Here is a 17,102-nt window from a genome sequence, read left to right as displayed (position 1 = left end):
ACTGCCATATGTATCATCAAAATATTTTACATATTATAAATAGCAAATTTTAAGGAATAAATAGCGATTCTTTACTATTCCTAATTTGCAATGAGCAAATTGCTAATTGCAAATTACCCATTCATTTCCATAGGCTAGGAGGCTCATAGGAATTAATGTTGCAAGTTGTGATTAGCAATTAGCTCATCACAAAATAGGATTTTTTTCAAGCGTGCAGGGGTATCTCAAGAACACCCTGCTGCACCCCTGAAAAAGAAATTTGGGAGCACATGTTACATCTACATGCCCTAATGGCATGTATGGGTGTCATATGGGACCTTTTTTTTTTTTTTTTTTAAAAATGCTTTTTGAAAAGAATTCGCAAATTACCACAAACTAGAAGTTGGTGGTAGTTTCCAAATCCTTAATATCATTTTTTACATATTTTTTTTTGATACATTGCATTTAAGGAATCACAAATTTTGAATTATTGACATTTTAAGTAATTTCCACATGTGCACTGTTTTCTAAATATAATTTGAAAATCGTTTTTGGGGAAAAGTAATGGTTTGCAAATTTATGACAAGGACATAATGGTGTATGCTTCTCTATAAGGCATTTCAGTATCTCTAATGTCATTTTTCCCATATTACATTATAAGACCTTTCCCCATGAAGCACATTCCTTGTAAATATGCTCCCACCAGTGCATTGCAAATTTAGATTTTGACTGTTTCAGACACATAGCCATGTTGAAAGTGACCCAAAAAAATTGCAAACGTTTTAAAAAAAAACATTCATGTGTCTTAATGACATTTTAAGTCATTTCCCCATGGACAATGTTTTCTAAGTGGCACAAAAGAGGTATACACATATCATAAATCTGTCCCTAGCATTATAAATGATTAAATCAGGATGACAATAAGATGTGGCCTATCCAGAGGTTTGTTTAAGGTGAGGCCTACTCAGGATTGCAGATTAAAGTTATGCTTGATGAAGAATACAGAGGAGATAATTTATTGTAAAGGCCTACCAATGAAGTAAGTGATTTCTACTTCATTGCACCAGTCATCATAAATGTATCCATAAGCTTCTTATCTTGTTAGACATCAACCGCCATATGTATCATATAACTATTTTGCATTTCCAAAAAAGCGAATTTTAAGGAATAAATAGCGATTCTTTACCATTCCAAATTTGTTTGAGAAAATTGCTAATTGCAAATTACCCATTCATTTCCATGGGCTAGGAGGCTCATATAAATGAAGGTGCAATTTGCGATTAACAATTTGCTCATCACAAATTAGGAATTTATTCCAAAAGTGCAGGGGTGTCTCAAGAACACCCTGCTGCAACCCTGAAAAAGAAATTTGGGGGCATATGGCGAACATAAATTTTAACAACATTCCTTTACCTCAAAAACGATTTTCAAATCATAACTTCAAAACACTACACATGGGAAAATTACTTAAATTGTCCTTAAGACACATAAAAGCGTTTTTTGATTGGCTTTCCTGCATGGTAGGGTCACTTTTAACATGGCTATGTAACATAAACATTCAAAATCAAAATTTTCAATGTACAGGTGGGAGCATATTTACAAGCAATTTGCGCCACAAAGAAAGGTCTGACATTAAAATGGGAAAAATAACATCAGGGACAGTCAATTGCCTTATAAAGAACCATACACCATTATGTCCTTCTCATGAATTTAAAAACAATTCCTTTTTCCCAAAAACGATTTTCAGATCATAATTTCAAAAAACTGCACATGAGAAAATGACTTAAAATGTCATTGAAACACATGAAAGCGTTTTTTTTTTGGCTTTCCTGCATGGTTGGTTCACTTTTATCATGGCTATGTAACACAAACATTGATAATTAAAATTTTCATGCACATGTAAGAGCATATTTACAAGCAATTTGCGCCACAGAGAAAGGTCTTACACTAAAATGAGAAAAATAACATCAAGGACAGTCAATTGCCTTATAAATAACCATACACCATTATATCCTTGTCATGAATTTAAAAACAATTCCTTTTCCACAAAAACGATTTTCAAATCATAATTTCTAAACACTGCACATCAGAAAATGACTTAAAATGTCATTAAAACACATGAAATCATTTTTTGATTGGCTTTCCAGCATGGTTGCGTCACTTTTAACATGGCTATATAACAAAAACATTCAAAATCTAAATTTTCCATGCACATGTGAGAGCATATTTACAAGCAATTTGCGCCACATAAATCATAATTTTCTCCTTAAAGCACACTATTCTCTATCTAAAGTAAAGAAATATTTTCTCACCTTAGCAAATACTTTGAGTTTGAAAACAGTCTCAGAAACACACCAATTTGTCTTCAGCAGATCAAAAGGTATGCACTCCAGAGTCTGCAGCTATCAAAAGCACAGAAATGGTGTAATTCTTCACACATATTTCTCATGTCACCCAATCAAAACTCTTCCCTCACTTTTTTTCAAATGAAAACCCTTCCCCCTCTGCCCTTTCTGCCTATTTTCCATAGCAACCACCTCTTGGAGAAACTCTGGTGTTTGCAAATTCACACAACAATGTTGCAATTGAACTCTGAACTCTCAGTGCACCTGCATATCCAGTGCTTTCTTTCATTTAATGATTTTTTATTGACCACTCAAAATACATCTTTCAAAGAACACATCTCTACACCCTAACTTTCTGTTTTCATCAATCAAAATCCACCAATCACTGTTACTACTTCATGAACACAGAAACTCCACAGTTTTTTTCATTTCAAACTCACATTTTTTCAACTGCCATTTCATTGCCACACTTCATCTGACTGCAGGAGAACCTTCTCTCACCATGTTTTCTGTCTGGATTGTTGGTCATAGTTATATTCACTGGGCTCAAAGGTACGTTGAAAGCAGGAATTTACCTAACCTCAATTTACAAGATGTGGAAATTAAGTGGTTTGGCCACAGAGGATTAAAATGTCACCAATTGATACCATTGGTGAAAACCTTTATGCATTTGCCCAAACCTGACCTGTTAATTGTGCACTGTGGAGGTAATGACTTGGGCACTTTGACTGGTGTAGGTCTGGAAATGCTTTTAAAGGACACCTTTGAGCAATTGATGGCACTTTTTCCTCAGACTGCCTTGGTATATTCAAATATATGCCAAAGACAGAAATGGAGGTGGTCAAACCAATTTTGTCCACAAATTGAGAAGTCGAGGAAGCATGTAAACAAATCTGTTTCAGCTTACATGAGAGACCATGGAATGGGCTCCCTGTACAACAATAACTTGCGTTACTACATGCAAGATATCTACAGAGGAGATGGAGTTCACTTCTCAGATGAGGGCAACAGAGTTTTCACTCTGAATTTAAAAATGTGCATTGGTACCTACTTATAAGTACCAAAATGTACCATAAACCCAAAAGCTCTTCTCAGAGCTACCCTACATCTAATCACTCACAATTATTATTTTACTCTAACTTTTTTTACTAATTTTCAACAAAGTACGCTCCCTGGGGCGCTACCCGGTACGCGTACCGGGAGCTAACCTCGCGAAATTTTAAAAAAAAATGTTTTTTTTTCGCACATATGGGCCTCCTCAGCCACCCTCACAAAACCTAGGGGGTCAAGATAAGTCTACCATGCCCCCTTCTACCTATTCTGAACATTATTTGCCCTCCATCTTGTATCATAATTCGACCGAAACACAAAATGGTGGACTCCCGTTACGCTTAAGGTTCGCGTACCAGGGCGATCACCGGTTCGCGTACCGGGTCGCTTCCTGGGAAGCGCACCATCAAAAAAGGTGGGAAAGTAGTTCACAGAAAAGCCACTGGAGACAATTTCACCAAATATAGATTAGCTCATACTACATACCAATCCCTACCATTTTCACAAATTTGATTGGAATTCCATTTAGCCATTTAGCCTATAGAACTCACTAAATACCGTGAGGTAAATTACTTCACAAAACACATCTGAAGTGTTGGAATTGACAACCAATTAAAATGTTACTTTCATTTTCTACTTTTTTTACCTGACATTTGATTGGTTATGTACCCGAATATATATAAAGGAAGAGAAGGAAACACAGCCATTTTGACTACTACTTCCTGGTGTACATTTCTATTAGAATTTTCATTAATAACTTCAACTTCTTTTTAAAGGTAAGTTGTTATTTTTAAAACTGAAGTATATTGAGCACTTTAAGTTAATATGGCAAACTTTTTCTGTTAGTTATATACTATCCCTCTGTAGTACTTATAAATTTAGATACACTTTTTTATATTCCTACTTCCACTCTGATACTATACACTGCCCAAAGATAAATTCTCTGTTAAAAACTGCCTATCTAAAATTAATCCCAACAGTGCCCTACCTCTACTAATATATATTTTTTTTATGCAAATTTCAGGAAAAATGGAAAGTGAACAAAACATTTCATTTGAAATTGTCCTTCCAGAGTCCAACACAGAAATCATTGATCCAAATGAGATTGAATTTATGGATGAATCTTGGGACCAAGAACTACTGCAATGTGTACAAGCAGTAGATAACCTCCTTGCAAATGAGGACATTTTACAACCTCAGAGACTACAATCTATATTCCATGATTATGAAATTTCTGACAATGAAATGTTAGAAAGTTTATTAAATTATGAAACACAATAAAAAAAACTTAAAAAAAAAAAAAAATAATCAACAAAACCAACAATCAATTAACATACAGCATTTGAAAAGTCTATCATTCATTTTTCATTGTGATACGCTCCCCAGAACGCTTCCCGGTTCGCGTACCGGGCGCTAACCACGAAAAAAAACAAAAAAAAATTATTTTTTTTTGCCCCGCGGGGCCCCTTTAAAGCCTCCACATCAAACCTAGGGGGTCAGGGAGGATCTACTATGCCCCCTTATAGTTATTTCCCCCTTTGTTTTGGCCTCCTCTTGTCTCTCAATCCTACCGAGAGACAAGATGGCGGCCGCTCCGGACTGTTTAGAATGTTGACAGACACCGGAGAGCCAATCAGCTTAGCTACGCGAAGTTCCGGTACGCTTAAGGTCCGCGGACCGGAGCGCTGCCCAGAGCGCGCTTACAGATATATATCTTTTTTTAAACGTTAATTTCTCAAAATCCACTGGAGCACATATATTGAGACCTACAAAAGGCACATCGGGCTATCAGTCCCTAATATTTTGCCAAGTTTCGTGCAAATCCATTCAGCCGTTCGGGCTAAAAGTGAGGCTAACCGCCCTATGGAAAACTCAATGTTAAAAACACGTTTTGGGACCCCCCTTTTTTCTCGGCCCCCCCTGGACCAACTCCCCCCAAATTTCCAGTGGCTGCTCAGAAACAAAATGTTCCATTTTCCAGAAAATTTCAGCCAATTCCGTCCACAAACGCCAAAGTTATTAGACATAGAATTTTCAAAAATCCCATAGGGAAAAAATCCTAACTATATATACCTACTGGCGACCGCCAGTAGGTAATATATATATATATATATATATATATATATATTAATATACACGTTTGTTTGAATTTTTGAAAAAAATGTTATATTTTTCGGGGGGAAATTTAACTATGTTTTTCTTTTTTATATTAGCATTATTATTTAATTTGATTAATGTTTAATATTTAAATGTATATATATTTAAAAATCGATATTTTTGACATCAGGAAAAAATATAAGTATAGGAAGTCAATATTTTTTACATCTATATTTTTGACTCAATATTTTTTTATGTAAATACTTTGGTAGTCGATATTTTGTCAGGGAACCCACTTAAGTGCATTACATTCACTGGGCCTCTAAACCTACATGCCCTACCAGATACTAGGGACTTAGAGGTAGGTTGTCAGTAGCAATTGTAATACCACCTAATTACCGTATACCTTTTACACAGAGCACTGGCCCTGGGCCTAACTAGCAGTGCCCTGGGCACAATCAGAGTCAGAAAACACCAGTTTCAATACAAGATGAGGGAAAAAAGTGGGGGGACACGAGCAAAAACACCAGTTTTCTCACAGTTTTATAATTTTGGTGTTGGTTACTACCTCTGACAAACCCTAGGGGGAGTCAATTTGTTCTGTAATAATTCTTGCTAGAACTTCTTCTTATATGTCTGCCAGGAATGAGTAAACAAATTGTTAAATAATACATCCCTCAATATATAAATATATATCCGTATAGATACATTAGAGGGGCCAATTACGATGTCGGTCGGAAAGATTCCGAACGGCATTCGGTTCATCCGAATCCGTGTCAGAAGCCTTGTTTCCGACTTACTCTGAAACATTTCCGACCGACTGATTCTGATGGTTGGAAACCGTTCAGATTGTCCGACTCGGTTCTGACTCGAGTCCGAACAGCATTCGGAGACTCCGAGTCGGTCAGACCCGACTCGTACACTTCTATGGACCGCGTTTCCATGTCGGATTCGGACAGCCTTTCCAAATCAGTCTGTCCGACACGGATCGGCTGTCGGAATCTGACTTGGAGGGCCCATAGCAGGCCCCCCTTCATTCAGAGGCCTCCGGTTGGGACCCATGGGGTTACCCATGGGTGCCCTCTTTCCAACCATGCCCGGTGTGGTAGGCATCAAGGGGTGTCCACCACAGGGTGCAGGGATTTCCGTGACCTCCCCTTATTTCAATGGGAGCCTGTGTTGTCGGTCAGAACACAGGCTCCCATTAAAGTCAACAGGAGTTCGACCGAATGGTTTTCGGAAACATCATAATCGGTCAGTCGGACTCCCCGAACCCGAGTCGGCTGGAAACCATTTAGAAACCGAGTCGGTTAGAATGCTTTTCGACCAACATCGTAATGAGGCAGAGAGTGTCTCTGGGTCTACTCCATTTTGTGTGCATCCACCTTAAAATAAGGGCACTTCAGCATCAGGGCTGGCTGACCAGGCCTTTAATTTTGAAATTCTCTTTTTACAGTGGCCCCTTCATTTATTTGCTACTCATCTTTTTATTTTAAAGTTTCTTAAGAGAATACTGCAGCTTTCCAGGTAGTGCTAACAGTTGGCTTGCCGCTCATTTCATGTGCAGTGTGCCCCATTCCACATGGCCACCTCCTCAACCGGGAGATCATTCTGGAATGCTGTTTTTATAGTGTATCACTGTTTTACCATTCCAAGATGGCCAACACGTTGGTTCTAAATGTGTCAGCATGCTTGAACTTAAAAACTTTGATGGACTATAATGTCAATCACTAGAGGGTAGCTGTTCCTCGAAGAAGAGTGGACAAGTCCAGTCGCAAGAAGGACTGGTGCCAGGAATTCTTTTGACGAGTGTAGGTTGAAGGACTTCTTTAAGGGGGGAATTCCTCCTTGTTAATGAAGTGCCATCACACACCTAAGCAGGTGTCATGCTTCATCATCGGGGTTGATCTTCGTGGGGGTGGTGCTGCAGTCCCCCACGGGCCCCGTGAGTGGGCGCTTTGACGGAATCTTTTCGAGGAACCCCGCAGTGGTAAGTGCGGGTGTGTGGGGTGTGGTGCTAGGTGAGTTCAAAATATCCCCCTTGGGCAGGCCAAACAATCATGCATACTTTGCATGTTCCCCACCGGCCTGCATTACAAAGCCTGGTGAGGAACATGCACAGGCTCCCTGTCCCATTCTGAGTGCCGAACCAGAGCGCTCAGACCAATCACAATGTGGATTACAGCGTTATGATTGGCTCTGGGGAGCATGTGTGCCCCAGTGCTTCCTGCTGCCGGCAGGGACTGGAGACAGGAAGAAGGAAGATGGAAGAGGACAGAGGCGAGGCGGTGGTTGGCCTTTCCAGGTAAGTCCTTATTTACTACTCTGACCCCCACTGCACCACCCTCGCCCGGTAGCAGCTGCTACTGTTGAGTTGGTGTGGTTGTGTCAGAGGGTGAATAGAAGGATGAGTCAGTGAATTGATGACTGGATGCGTGAGTGCAAAGATGAGTGACAAAGTGCGTGTATAGTAACTTATTAAGTATGTACACCCAGAGGAGCCAAGCTCGCGACCGTGATGGCCGCGTTGTAGCTCGGCTCCGTCAGCCTTCCTGCTTGAACCGTCTATCCTGCGCCTTATCCTGCCCCGAGAAGTCTTATTTGACGGAATATGGAACTTTGACGTTTTGCTGGCACTTACCGTCTGCTCTGGATGATTCTAGGTGCCGCGGATCTTGAGCTGTGCCCTTGTTCGCTTCGGAGCCTCCGGGGCGGGCGGGCCTGGACTCGCCTGCGGCGCCCGGGCGGGGCGGAGCGCCGGGGCCGACCCCTTGGTGGAGGAGTGGGGTCGGCCGGAGCGGCCACTGTGCGGTTGGACCGGTGGCGACTGACCGGGCCTGATCTGGCTGTCCGGGGACCTGGTGGTGGAGCGCTGCCTTCTGCGGACGGGGGTTGACCGCATGGGCGACTCGTCTCCCCTTTGTTCTCCTGTCCGGCCATCTTGAAACCCTCCGCCCGGTCTTGGCGGGCGGCGCCTGTGGTTCGGTGGCGCCGGCTGCCTCAATATTCTGGTGGCCCGCCTTTCTGCCTTGGAGGTTCCATCGCCTGTCGCCGGCTGGATTTTATCGAGCCCCACCGGTGGCCGGACTGGGGTCGGAGATTGCCGAGGCCTCGCCGGGCTGACAAGATGGCGGACTGCGCCCTGTATCTACGCCCAGTTGGAGATGGCGACATCGGCTGGCCGCACGGCACGTTTGCTGAATACCGTAAAGGTGAGCCTACAGTTGGCGACGTCTTCGCCGCCTTGTGTTCCTGGTGTGCTTCCATGGCTGCGCCAGTCGCTGGGCCGGATGGTGGTCTTGGTAACGGGCTCATTGGGCCGTCCCCTGTGTGTGCGGTTCCGCCGCTTCGGTGTGCTGCGAGGTCCTTCCTGGAAATTGATGACATCGGGGCCACTGCTTGTTTGGACGTACAGATGCCTACTGCCTTGTATCGTCAGGAGTTCTGCCCTGTGGTGGATGTACTGGAGGGCCTCCAGCTGAGATCCGTCCGGGTCTCTCTAGCCGGGTCTCCCGGTGTTTGTTTGTCTCGACCTGCCGAGCAGAGATCCTGTAACTGTTTCACCGGGACGACTTTTTCCCTTTGGTCGGCGGAGCTGCGCTTGAGTTGCTTGCTGCTGTTGCTGTCCTTTCTTGTTCATCCGGTCCGAAGCCGTTATGACTTGTGTGGTGTATCGCCGATTGGAATCCTTGCTTTTTACCTCTGGCCCCTCATGTTCTGGTTCTTTGTGCACTCTGTGCCTATGGCACTGGACAGACGAGGACAGGGGTGAGTTCCACTTGTGCCGCTGGACTGTTACTTCGTGGCATGGCCGATGACCACCTTGCAGCTGTACGTGTATGATCGATTCCTCTTCATGTTCCTGGTGCCTGTTTTTTGAAATGACTTCATCTTCTCGTGGGAGCTACACTGTGTTCGGACGGGGGGTTGGGAGCTGATAGTTTTGATTCTGTGTCTCCTCTCCCATTAGAGAATTTTTCCTTTCCCCTTTTTCCCTCCTTTCCCCTTCCTCTCTTATTGCCTATGCGGTTTCTTCCTTACTTTTTGATTCTTCTATATTTCGGGTTCCTGTTAGGGCGACAGGCACGCTGCTGGGGGGTAGGCCGTAGCCTTCTGCAGGGGTGCAGGGTGGGGTGGGTGGGGGGGGGTCTGTATTTTTGTTTTTTCTTTGTTCTTGGTTCTATGGCTCTTATGTATCCCTTTTTCTGGACGCTGCGTCTACATGTGGGCCTCTTGGGGTGTTTTTGCCAGCGTGGGCCTCATGATCTCCCTGCCACCGATGTTTATTGTGCATCCACTACTCCTATTTTTCGGCTCCATAGGCTGGCCTTTCTTTTGTATGCTTTGCTTCCCAGTGGGCGCATGCTGTGGTGCCGCGTTCTCTCTTCCCTGTTTTTTCTATCCCTTTTTTAGATGTCCATTTCTTCTTTTTCCCCTTCTTTTTCCCTTTCTTCGGGTTGATGTAGCGGATGGCTCTTTGTATTGCAATCCTGACTTCCTTTTTATGTATTGCTGCGTTTTTACGTAGTAATGGGTGGGCGTCGGGCGGTGGTTGGCCTTGCTTGCAGATCTGGGACTTACGTTTTGCTTTTGCTATAATGTAGCTGTTCTTTTTGAAATTCGTTGTGTATTGTTTTACTGCTAGCTGACAGCCCGCCATGGATTTTTGGACCCTAATAACTGCGTTATTCCTGCTATTCACCCTATTGTATTATAAAATTGACCTTCACTTTTCCTATTCATGGTGGTTTCCTTGTGGCTTTCTGCCTTGCCTTATTGTATCTGTTATATCGGAGACCCGCTGGAGCTACTTTCCTGGACTATGTGCTTATACAGTGTGGTGGCCGGCCCGATGGGTTGTAGGCCCGTATTTGTAAGCTAAATCTGCACAATAAAGGTTTAAAAAAAAAAAAAAAAGTATGTACACCCATCTGTGACACAAGAGGCACTTTCATTCATAAGCCAGACCTATTGGCAGTACCAATGATTGTTTCTATGGGAATGTATGCAGTGCCAATGGCTGGCCATATGTGGTGCTTGACTTACTCTAATTCTGGGCTGTAGCATCTCTTGGGTTGTTGTAACTTTATCCGTGTACTTTGTGAATTTATCTTTTCTGGTTGTATGTTTTGTATTAGCATGGCCCTTCCGAATCCCTACTTACATTTTCTTTCTTAACCCCACCCCCACAAGGGGTCTATTTCATGAAGATGTTGGTATGAGGTGTGACTTACTCTTGTAGTACTCCTGGCCTTCTCCTAATCCTGGAATTCAAGAACAAACCAAGAGTACTACAAATGTAAGACACAGCAATTTATGTTTAAATTGAGCCCTAAATCTCTTTCTGTCGCTGATAAAATGTATGCTTAGGATGAGGTGACGTCTGCTCGCTTTAACTCTGGGCTTTGTTGAGGTGGAATGTGAGCAGAAAACAACTCTGCGAATCCAGGATATTACTCCTCAAGGAGCTAGCCTAAAATCACCCTAGGATATCTCCAATGTGTAGACTTCTCAGAGCGCCATAAACTGCTACTTATAGCACTACACATTCCTTTCTTTGTTTTAATGGGCGTGATGTGGCCTGAGGGAGCTTGCTACTGGCGCACACTAGAATCCAGGAAGTGACATCTTCTGCCTTGACCATTCTCTCTGGTACCCTTCTGCCTTCATGAATTTCAGACCCATGCAATCTTTGACTTTACTTGATCCATTAAACAAACTGGTGTGCTGCTTGGTCTGCTGACTTGGACTGGCCATGCCTACGTACCTCCATGTAAACCACTGGATCGAGCCCCGGCAAATGGGGCAGACCCAACCCTTTAGCTTAAATGAGGCCTGTTGGAAATGGCTGCTCCTCTGGTCCACAATGCCATCTGCAATTTTCAAGTGTGACAGAAAAAACTGGGCATTGTGACTGGTATTCTTGCATTCCAACTACCATCCACCCATCCCCTCCTCTAATCTCATACAAGTAAAATTGTTGATGTGCCTGTGTGCTGCTCTAGACTATATTTATGGTGGAGGGATCGAACATTTGACCTTCCAGATGGCCTAAATTATCAAGGCCTGAAATATAGCGAACAACCCGCAGGGTCGAAAAGAGAAAAGTAGACTTTGCACCATTGATCACTAATTTAGCAAGTGGATACCTAAGATTTGGGTCAACATTCGTGGGGCGCTTTTTCGTTCTGATCCCCAGTGTGATTATGTGACCGTATCTTGCTCTTGCTGAGTAAGAGTGCCTACGAGCTGAGCAGATGGCACCTGTTTGTCCCAGCACAACTCCTCTGGTGCCCTCCAGCCCGGGGGCGGGCTTCCGGTGCGCTGTGCATGTGAGCGGCATTAACAGTCCCCTTCAGAGGCCTCGCGCCATTTATGGAAACTAGACAAACACATTACTCAAGCGCGATAAGGGAACGACTTCCGCGTGCGACGCGCCATTTCACCTTGTTGCTCAGTGGTGGGCAGGGGACGCACGGTGGTGGTGGCCTCAGGTTTTATTTAATCACCTATTTGCAGATATGGAAATGAAATGAGTTATTATAAGGGCTGACAGCGCCGATGCAACGGAGTACCAGGCACCATCAGTTATATATTGTTATAGGCGGATGCGAGCATGCCTACAACTTATTGTAATGTGTTATGATCACAGGAAAGGACTGATGCAAGCAAGCATCGTTTCAAGGCATGTCTCTTTCTTATCACAGGTCACCACTGACATCATACGAAGCCATATAAAGGCTGATTGTATTAAACCAGGGGAGAGGTGAGCGTCACAGGGATGCTTGCGCTTAGTGCAATAATGCCCAGGCCTGTCAGCAGCCGAATGTAATAAACGACCCCTTTGCTCAGTAGGACTCTGTGGCACCCACAGAGGACCCCTTCGTTGAAGCCCTCTCCGCAGTAGGTCATGGGCTTGGGAGAGCTGCAGGAAGATCTCTATGCCTAGCACTGACAATGTCGAATACTGCCCATAAGTTATTGTTATGTGTGTATTTATATGTTGTACAGTGCTAGCTTGTGACAGGAAGCTACTTCAGAGTACTAGCGACGTCGGAGAGCGTTCTATTTCCTCCAATCCATGCTCGGGTCAAATGAGGACATTTAGGAATAGGAGAGTGCTTGGAACGCATGCAGTGGGGCCTTGTGGGGGGGGGGGGGGGGGGTGATGTTCCAACGGTACCTGGATATGGGCGCAAGACCTTTTTAAAGAGGCGTGTTTCCAGATTTTTCTTGAAGTTGAAAGCAGTGAGATGTATTTGCTTATTGGATTTATAACGCGCATGGCTGGCCCACGAGGCTTCCCAGCGCTACTGCACAGAACCAGTTATACATCTAGACCACATACCTAAACTAAATAGCGTTAACATAGCAAAGTTTTCAAATTCTCACGAAAGCTCAGCAGACTTGAGTTAGAGGGTAGATGCACAGAGAGGCTGTTCCAAGGAGCAGGAGGCGTAAAGAGCGGCCTCTGTCTTGAACAATTCATGTGGGGAACCGTAGCCCGGTTAAGATTGGAAGATCTTAAAGATCTGTTCGGGGTGTACATCTGAAGAAGGTTATTCAGAAACAGATGACCAGTATTATTCATGACACGAGGGATCACTCATAGTGCCTTGAACTGGGTTAGTTTTTCAGTCAGTAGCCAGTGCAGGCTATTCAACTGCTTGGAGGCCGCATTATGGTTTAGTAAATGCCCCAGCAGTCTGGTTGCATTTTTAGAATGAGCTGTAGCCTCCTCCTCGTGACCTTTCATTGCCATTGCAATAATCTAAGTGTGACATTGTGAGGGCCTGGATCATGGTCCGCTGGACAGAAGGAGAGAAACTCCAAAGATTTTCTTTGAGGTTTCCTAAGCAGACCAAAGCAGCAAACCGTTATGTTATGTTAAAATTTGTTTTATATAGCGCTCAGCTACTCCGAGGAGTGTCCTGGCGCTAGAAAAACCCAAAGCGGTGTGGAGCGAGAGAGCCAGGCCAAAAAGAAAAATACTGAACAAACAGCCATGATTTGAGATTCTTCCTAAATACCAAAAGGTTGACATTAGTCCTCAGAGACAGAGCATTCCACAACTGTGGCGCCAAACGTTGGAAAGAGCGGCCGCCACACCGGGCCCGCCTGATAACTGGAACAACGGCCAAGGCCAGAGAAGCTGACCTGAGTGCCCTAGATGGCTGGTAGAACCCCATCCGTTTGCTGATGTACTGGGCGCCAGTGTCATGAAGTGCCTTGAAAGCCAAAGTGAGCGCTTTGAAGGTAATGCGCTTTCTGATTGGCAGCCAGTGCAGGGATTTTAAAAGGTCACTGGCACTCGATCTCCTATGGAGGCCAAATATTGCACGCGCTGCAGAGTTTTGGACAATTTGGAGACGCGTTAGGAGGAAGTCCGGGAGGCCAAGGTAAAGCACGTTGGCGTAGTCCAACCGGGAGCCTATCAGTCCCTGTACAGTAATTCTTCTATGGTCCTGATACAGAAGGGGCAGAAATTTCCTGAGCATTTTCAGGAGGCCAAAGCATTTACCCACTAGGCCAAGCACCTGTGGTTTCAGGGAAAGATCAGTGTCAACCTGCACTCCCAAATTCTTGGCTACCGTTGAGGCTACGGAGGGGGGAACATGTCCGCCGGCCACCAAGACTTCCAATTCGGGTCCAGAGGACACCCAAAGAAAAGCACCTCCGACTTGTCGGAATTGCACTTAAGGCTGTTCTGTTGGAACCATTGGAATACAGCCTCAAGACAACCACGGATGCTCTCCCCATCAAAGTCCGAGTTTCTGTCACAAGCGAAGAGGAGCTGGGTGTCGTCTGCGTATTACACGATCCGGGCTCCAAGGGACTCTGCCAGTGCCGCCAGAGGGGCCATATAGATGTTAAAAAGAGTCGGGCTCAAAATTGAGCCCTGGGGAACTCCTACCTCCAATGACGGCACTATGGCTGAGAAAGGTGGGGCCCAGACCGTTTGTTGGCGGTCAGCTAAAAAAGACTCAAACCAACTATACACCGTCCCCCTAAGACCAATCTCCCGGAGTCTTAAAAGGAGACGCCGTGGGGGACGGTGGCAAAAGCTGCTGACAGATCTAACATGACCAGCATTGCCTTGCCCCCAGAGTCCAAGATTTCTTTGATGGACTCAACGCCGTCTAGGTACTCATATTGGACCGGAAGCCCGACTGTGACTGGTGCAGGAGGTTATTAGCCTCTAGGAAATTTGAGAGAGTCCGGTGAGCGTGTTTCTCCACAATCTTTGCGAAAGCCGGCAAAAGGGAGATAGGCCTATAGTTGGCATGGGCCGTGGGGTCCAGATTGGGCTTCTTCAGGAGTGGCATGATAAGGGCCTGTTTCCAGGCCTGAGGGACCACCCCTGTACTAAGGGATAGGTTAAGCACCGGGTTAACTAAGGGGTTGATTACATGTGCGCCGGACAAGGATCCAAAGGGGAACCAGACTTTAGTTGCGTGAGGAGATCCAAAGAGGCTTGTGGGTAGAGGGGAGGAAAACATGAGAGAGTCGGGTTCTCCTCAGTTGAAATCAGTGGGGGCAGCGCCGCATCCTGAGCAGCCGCCGCATCCAGTGATGAGAAGGAGGCCTGGATGGTTTTTATTTTGCTTGCGAAAAAGTCCGCTAGCTCAGAAACTCAGCTTTCAGAGTGAGAGCTCTTCGGCATACACAGAGAAGGAGAGGTAAATTCCTTAACTATCAGGAACATTTCTTTACAAGAGTTAGTTGCTTCCTTGATTCTTCTTGCGAAATAGGATTTTTTTCGAAGATGATATCGCAATGGTATTCCTTGATGGATTCCCTATATTCCTCCTTAGAAGCCAGATCGTAGTGTCAACGCCACGCTCTTTCAACTTTTTTGCACTGCCGCCGCTTCTCCGCCAGGGCAGGAGAAAACCAAGGGGCAGATGCCCGAGACGAGTTCTTATGGTCCGCACGGACCGGGGCAAGTTCGTCTAATCGTTGAGCAAGCCATGTCTGCAGATGTTTCAGATCAGTCTCAAGTGAACGTGACCGCTGGCAGGGATAAGTAAATAGAGCTTGTGCCAGCATGTCAGGAGAGACCAGGTGGAGAGCTCTGGAGTTCTGCCCCTGACGAAACAACCCACTCCGAGGTGCCCTATCAACGTAGGTGATTTGAAAATTCACTAAGAAGTGGTCAGACCACAGAACAGGTAAGGGAGGGGAGGTGTCTAATGGAACAGTAGAGAACACTTGGTCAAGCATATGGCCCTTAATGTGGGTAGGGGCAGCAAGACACGGAGAGAGTCCCAGCGACGTGGTAGTATCATTGAGTTTAATAGTGTCTGTCTCCTCCTCCCTATCCATATGGATATTAAAATCACCTAGAAGCAGACAATGCTGTGTTCTAACGCATAGAGCGGAGACCACTGAGTGAAACTCTTCATGGAAACGACCTATTGGACCTGGAGGTCGGTAGACCAAAAGCCCCGAGCAAGATTGATAAGGGGACAGTGTCAGCGAAAAACCCAGGGTTTCGCACCCCTGAATGTCGTCAGTAGGAATGACAGAGCACGCAAAGCGCTTATCCACTACCAACGCAACACCCCCGCCCCTGCCTTTGGTTCTGTCCTTCCTCAGGATCACATAGTCAGGAGGGAGAGCCGAGGCTGTGTCAGAGCCCGAACATTCCCCTAGACACGTCTCAGTCAGGAAAAGACAGGTGGGCTTGGTGTCAGACAACAGGTTGTAGATGTCTAAAGCATGCTTTCCTAGAGACCTAGTATTTAGGAGCAAACAAGTACTCTTGTTGGGAATGGATTTAGGAGTGGAAATGGAGCCCTTACTCGGTAGCCATCCACAGTTGGGACAACACCCTTTGACCCTACGATATTTGGGAAATACAATACAACAATCTTTCCCCTTGTCCCTAAGCGCCAAGAGTTAATCCCGGGTGTATAATAACATTTTCCCCCCCGACCTCGTCTGCTCCCGTCCGCCTCCAGGACGCTGACGGGCGCAGACGGGCTTTCCTTTGGCGCTCCTTAGGCGCGTCCGCTGCTCGCGTTCGCTGCGCGGAGGTGAAGGGACCTAGTTTTAAGGCGGCGCCGGCGCAGGCAGCAACACTAGCCTGCCGCCCAGCGCGCCTGCCTCCCCCCAAGATGGCCGCAACAGTGCGAGGCCTCCAAGTCCCAGAACACCCTTCAGCACCTATTCGTCTGAGTGGGTGACGGACAATGAAGGCTGAGGAGCGCGGCAGAGGTAGTAGGGATGCGAAGGGTTAATGGAAGATGGAAATACTAATAGTGAGAGGGAGTCCTAGAGTCACCCGGCTTTCCGCCTCAGATGAGAGGAGCGTGAAATATAGCAGTAGAACACAACACAGTTAAAACGCTAGTAGTCAGCGATAGCAAACAACACTCACAGTCACAGTCAACCGTCATAGTCTTAATCTGTTGATCAAAAGATACTCTCTATACTATTGATACTGTCAATTCAGACACCCAGACTTTTAGCGGCGGGTTTAGGAGTGGGAAGATCCCCTCACACATCTGGCCACCACTGTGAGCCTTGCAGAAGAGGTTGGTTTCCTATGATTACTGGCATTCAACCTGAACCACTAGTGCTGCTGATGGAGCAAGGATTCGCACGTTACGTGACTTGCTTGAATTC

This window comes from Lissotriton helveticus, chromosome 4_1 (assembly GCF_964261635.1).
Source record: "Lissotriton helveticus chromosome 4_1, aLisHel1.1, whole genome shotgun sequence".
In the NCBI taxonomy this organism is placed as follows: domain Eukaryota; kingdom Metazoa; phylum Chordata; class Amphibia; order Caudata; family Salamandridae; genus Lissotriton; species Lissotriton helveticus.
Note: the sequence above shows the minus strand (reverse complement) of the source record.